A 6748-nucleotide genomic window follows, 5' to 3' on the forward strand; every position below is an offset into this window, starting at 1 on the left:
CATCTGAAATAGTGGGGTGGTTTATTGCAGAGGAAAGCATCCAAACACTTACGAGGAAGAGGGAGGAGGCGTCCAAGAGCATTCCCGCCCTCACTCCTGCCCCCAGTCAGGGAGGATGATTGTAAGCAAATCTGGGAAACTTTGGAGGTGTCCGAGTGTTGATCCTAGAGGGAGGTCTAAAAAGCACAGCCATGCTTTCAATCAAGTCCACCTTGCATACTCTGCTGCCTGTTGATCAGGGTTGCTGATGTGCTTTTTCTCTGCACTTCTTTTGGAAAAGCCTCACACCTTGCTGCTACTTCAATATAACTTGGCAAAATTCACCTTGTCTTATCCTGGATAGGGACAGGGTGAATCTGCCATTAGTGGTTTCTCTCAGTTCTCATTTTCCCCACTCTTAATTTCAGTTCTTCACATTTCCACATCTGTTTGTGGATTTTTAAACAAACAAACAAAAAGAATTCATGAAAATTTGTCAAGATTTTACTGCAAATTTCTCCTAATAAACATACATTTTTGTATGCAATTTTGCCAGCATACACATTCTTGCACTCCATTTCCCCAAACAGAATGCGTTGTATATGTTATTTTCACCAATATATGCATTCTAGGCACACTTTACTAAGGTAGGCGCACTTTTGTACACATTACGTGGCTGAAGAACTGCACTGAAAAATTTGGAAAAGCATGCTTTTCAAAGGATGGCTGTGTTTCGGTTCTCCTGTTCTTTGGGGAAGATTGGATTAGGGAAGTGCACCTTTAAATGAGGACTGAATCAAATCCCTCCATCATCCCTAGTTCTGGGAGGATTTTTGCAAGAATGGGGAACAGGACTGGACTCTAGTTTTCGTTGGCTAAAGATCATAAGTTTGAGGCAATTCTTTGCCTTTCTTACCCTGCCAAAAAATTATTTGTATCTACCACGGCACAAAGTTATGGACTGGGTGGAATGTCCAAATCTTATCACCCCCATTCCCCTCCTCACTTTTATCAAGGGGGCTATGCCCTGCCCTTCCTCAGATGAGTGTAGGGAGGGAGGGAGGGCATATTTTAACTGCTGCGGTTTTGAATGTAGCCCATGTAGGAGAAACAAGTTGGACATTTTGCAAATTTGATGTCAAGATAGAATCCTGGCCAGCTCCAAAAATATGCTGTTGCTTTGGGGAAAATTGTGGTTCATTCATTTATTCATTCATTCTTTTAAAATGATTAAAAATGCCTTAATATGAGGCACGGATGAGTGAGAACAGCCTAGGAAACAATTCAAAATATAAAGCAAAACAAATATTGCTTTACAGGCTGGCACTGCCCATTCAGGGGGGAAGGGATCTCTGCTATCTCTCTCTCACACACCCATACACATCATGTTCTAGTGTGATGCCAGACCCCATGACAAAGATAACAAGGCAGGCCAGGAGTTGCATGTCAGGACCATGGATAGCTCCCAGTTAGCCGGTTGAGAACAGACTGAGCCTTTTAAAGCCCCTGCCCCCTTGGGTATTTCTCCCAGGCTCCACCACCTTGTGGATATCTTTTGGATTCTCAAAGGGCCAACCCTAAGGCCCGTAGGTAAGCACTCGCCCTCTGTTTCATAAAAGTGCCTGGTGCACTTGCTGCACCGTTGGAGCAGTGGGGTACTTTGGTTTCTCAGGCTCAAGGAAATGTGCCCATTAGGGCACTAGATCTGGCCCCACAGGCCCTGGTCATACGGGAGGTTCTTTGGGGTGCTCCTGCATCAGTCTCAGGCTCAGTGGACTCCTGAACTTTGGGATTATTACAGTATGTTGGCTTATGTTATATTGTTGTTGCTATTTTTGCTACCTGGTGTCATGCCTCCATGGGAGGAGTCCTCAGAGGAGGATGAGGAGCAGGGGATTGGCACAGCAGACCCAGGAGAGGGAACAAGCAGACCCACCCTAGATGCAGCTCCAGACCCCCACCACCACCACCACCACTGGAAGATGTTCAGGATACAGCAGAGGCCACTCAATCAGACTCAGTAAATGAACAGGAGGCCCCTCCACTCCCTCCACAGTGAAGATGCCTGTGAGTAGCAGAGCAATGCAGGCATTCTGGCCATTTATGGCTACAAGCCTTAGGATCTGGCCTGGCTTGCCACCTTCTTGCTTAAGGGACTCCATATGGAGCCAGTAAAGAAAAGCCTGCCAGTTAGCATTTAATGTTTTAAAATTGCCCATGGATCGCTTGCTCGGTTGGCCTAGAGGGTGATCTACAAAGTCCCATGGTCGTGGGATGCTCTCCTAGGGAGCATGAGATTTGTCATCTAACACTGTTGGGACTTCCCCCCCTTCCCATTATAACTGGGCTGGGGAACCTGTAGCCCTTTGGGTGTTGCTAGACTCCCCCATAATCCTTGACCTTTTGGCTATGCTGGCTGGGGCTGATGGAAGCTGGAATCAAACATCATCTGGAGGGCCACAGGTTCCTCCCCCTACAGTGGAAACTGGTGGTTCCAGTGTTAGTGGGGCAATGAATCCACGCTGGGTTTTACTACAAACTTTCAAGGAGCTGTCCAGAGTGCTGAAACCTATTAATGGACAGCTCCTTGTAAGTTCATACTAAAACCCAGAGTGGTTTCACATGGAGCCTCCAGTTGCCACTACCAGTTGCAATTAGATAATAGACATTCTAGCTGTCATAAGATGATGAATAATTATTTCCTGAACATCAGATGGAATTACTGATCTGACAAAAAAAAAAAAAAACCAATCACAGGGGTCTGATGATTATAGCCAGTCATTTCTTCTAAGCAGGTAAGATTTTTTTTTTTAAAAAAAATGGAAATTAATTCTTAGGCCATGTCCAGTAAATATGGCTTGATGTGCTCAAATGGAATTACAGCACCAACAAGCACAATTAACCCCAGCATAAATGTGGGTCAGTCTTAACAGGGTGAGATACCATCTGAATAACCACTTCCAAAAGCTTTTGTAAGTATGAATCTAATTATGCTCTGCGTTCCAAATCCATTTCCAGTTAGTTACAGGAATATTTTTACAGATCCTCCGTGGCGCAGAGTGGTAAGTGGCGGTAACACAGCCGAAGCTCTGCTCACGGCCGGAGTTTGATTCCAACGGAAGGAGGAAGTCGAATCTCTGGTAAAAGGGGTCGAGGTCCACTCAGCCTTCCATCCATCTGTGGTCGGTAAAATGAGTACCCGGCATATGCTAGCAGGCAAAGAAAGGCCGGGGAAGGAACTGGCAATCCCACCCCATATATACGGTCTGCCTAGTAAATGTCGCAAGACGTCATCCTAAGAGTTGGAAATGACTTGTACTATAAGTGCAGGGACACCTTTACCTTTTCACAGGAATATTTTAATATAGGGCTTCACCTTCCCCATTTTTTTTTATAATCTAATTTTTTATATCTAATTCTGTACAGCTTTGTCAATGTACCCTTTAACCTTGAGGATGGAACAAGCATCTCAAAAAGCGTGTATTCTCTTATAGGGCCAGGCTACATTATTAACATTTTAACCATATGGTGTATCTAGAAATACTGAAACAGTGGCTATTGATCTTAACCCATTTTTTCCTAATAATTCTAGGTCATCCTATCTCCCCGCTTTCCTTAGCTCTCCACCAGATCATTTTGCTCCTGAGATTTCATACATAGGAATGAGGAAATATTTTCCATTTCATTATAATATACTACTGTTAGGGGTGACAGTTGTGGACATAATTTATTCTTAAATTTATGCCATACCAAAAAGAGAGTTTTCACAAAAGGATTACAGTCAGCTCCTTTTAGATTTTTTTAAACTAATACCCCCTAAACTTTATGACATAAAGTATATTTAAGAAGTTCAGTGTCCTGCCCGAAGCCGAGAAATTCAGGTGCACTCGGTTCTGTGATTTTTTCCCTTTTTGTTAAGGTTACAGATATGTCAAAAGCCTTTCGACTCGCTCACCTAACTATGCTTTCTAGGAACTAATTCCCTCACTAACACTGACTAAGCTTGTCTTCGCAGCCACAGATGTTGACTCAGCAACTCCCACTTTAGTAGGTTTCTCTTTTGCACGTAAATGACGGCTCCTCCTTAACCCTAACTCGTTGCTCTTAGCACCTTTGAAGCCGCTGGGAATGGGGCAAAGGGGGCTGGGCCTCGGCTTCCCCCTCCAAATGGTGGGGGCTAACAGTCTATTCAGATGTAGGAAGCTGCTGGGCACACAGCTGGGGATCAGCAAGTTGGCAAGGCAGCACCTCAGGTGCAGGCGAGAGGAAAATGTCCATAGAAGTAGACTCTGACAGCTCTTGCTGTGCTCCTGCAGGGAGACCAGGTGACTGGGCACGCTGTGATCCCTCCTCCCTCAACTCATCACCCCAGTCCTCAAAGTCAGACTCCCCCTCCTCGATGCTGCCCCCCCCATCCTGGGTCACAACATCCAGCAATAACCCGCTGTTCTGATAACAAATCTTTTGGTAGAGAATTTAAATCCTGCCCTCCCTCAGTAAAAGCAAGCAAACCCTAACATTCAGGAATGGCTGTTCAGTCACGCTTTGTGTGATTTACATTTTACAAGGACTACCACTTCCAGTTTCATTTTTGTATCTCAATCAAATTGACTCAGGCATGCAAGAGACATTATCACAGTTCAAGGACACATTCCAGCCAGACAAAAGCACTCGAGGACACAGAGCAGGGCTGGTGAGGGGTGTGGCCAGCTGAGGAGGTGCGGCCTGGTGAAGGGGTGTGGCCTAGGATAGTCTCAAGGGCCATATAGAGAGGTCTGGAGGGCTGCATTTGACCACAAAGCCTACGGCTGCCCACCTGTTATAGGCCATCCTTCTCGGCCTTCCCTTCGGGTTACAAAATTCCTCCAGGTGCTGAGGGCTATAATCTTGTGTGGTTGTTTTAAAATTAAAATCTAGAGCTTTAGGAAGTTGATTCAGGCCAACTTTCTCTACTTCTGCAGAGCTGGGGGAGGCACTGTGAAACGGTGAAGTCCTGGATATCATCCAGCGGGTAAGTGCACTGCTAGATGAGAAATGTGCTAGATGAGAAATGTCAGATCACAAAGTGCTTGGCTGCACTTACACATTCTAAAACATTATGTTTAGCATTATCCAAATGGGAAGTATCTAGTGCTGACCCAAACGTTCTCCAGAGATAACTTTGGGCTTATTTATTTATTTATTTTATTTTATTATCTTTATTTATACCCGGCCCTTTTTCCAGTGGAACTCAGGGCGGCTTACAACAACATAAATACATAGGATTAAAACATTCACAATTCTACATTAAAATAAGATTAAACCATTAGCAAGATTAAAACATTTAACATCCACTTAAAATAAATAAAACAAATTAAAATAGTGCAATTAAGCAATAGACAATGCAGCAACCGCTCAACGAACTGTCCTAACCACCTTTTATTCTAAAAGCCTGTTGGAATAAAAAAAGTCTTTGCCTGCCGACGGAAGGACAATAAAGAGGAGGCCATCCTTGCCTCCTTAGGAAGGGAATTCCAAAGCCTAGGGGCAGCCACTGAAAAGGCCCTCTCTCTCCTCCCCACCAATCGTGCTTGTGAGGGTGTTGGGACTGAGAGAAAGGCCTCTCCTGAAGATCTCAGGGCCTGGGCAGGCTCATATAGGGAGATATGGTCTAAGAGATAGCCTGGACCTAGGCCATATAGGATTTTATAGGTCACAACCAACACTTTTATTTATTTATTTATTTATTTATTAGACTTTTATACCGCCCGACTAGCAATAGCTCTCTGGGCGGTGAACACAAGAAATACAATAAAATCACACAATATAATACAACAGAACATATAAAAATAAAACAATCTAAAATCAGTTACAGCACATTTAAAATTAAGTTAACTTAAATTAAAATGCCTTGGAAAAGAGGAAGGTTTTAACTTGGCGCCGAAAGGATAATAATGTTGGCGCCGAGCGCACCTCCTCAGAGAGACTATTCCAGAGTTCGGGGGCCACCACTGAGAAGGCCCTAGATCTTGTCACCACCCTCTGGGCCTCCCTATGAGTCGGAACCCGGAGGAAGGCCTTCGTAGTAGACCGTAGTGTACGGGCCGGTTCGTATCGGGAGAGGCGTTCCGACAGGTATCGTGGTCCCGCGCCGTAAAAGGCTTTATAGGTTAATACCAACACTTTGAATCTGGCCCGGAAGCATATTGGTAGCCAGTGCAGGCGAGCCAGAACAGGTGTTATATGCTCGGACCGCTTGGTCCTTGTTAACAATCTGGCCGCCGCATTTTGCACTAGCTGTAGCTTCCGAACTGTCTTCATTTATTTCATTATTTAATTGAATTAAAACAGCTCAGAGTAATAAGTGATAAGGGGAGCCTAGGGTCACCCTGAGCTAGGAGCCAAAGAACCTATATCTTAGGAGACAGATCTTAGGGGTAGGAAGCCTATAGAAAGCTAGTTTTCAACACCCCCCTAGCAGGAAAGCTTCAGGGGACACTGTAAACAAGGCTAAATTCCAGTCAGAGAGAAGGGGGAAAAGGAAACTCCACCAATACATACAGGGAGAGAGTCCACTCAGTCTTTGCTAAAAAGGGCAGCTTTAGCCTTCCTTAAACACAACCACAAGCTCTATTTCCCTAGGTTAAAGAAAGGTCATGGTGTTCTAGGTGGAAAAACAAAAAAAGACTCACCTGGAAGTCGCAGCCCCTTGCTTAGGTTAAAAGCAGCCAAAAGCTAGTCTAGTTTGTCCAGGCCAGAGTGCAAGGCACCACTTAAAACTACAGGGGAA

This window comes from Rhineura floridana, chromosome 15 (genome assembly GCF_030035675.1).
Source record: "Rhineura floridana isolate rRhiFlo1 chromosome 15, rRhiFlo1.hap2, whole genome shotgun sequence".
In the NCBI taxonomy this organism is placed as follows: domain Eukaryota; kingdom Metazoa; phylum Chordata; class Lepidosauria; order Squamata; family Rhineuridae; genus Rhineura; species Rhineura floridana.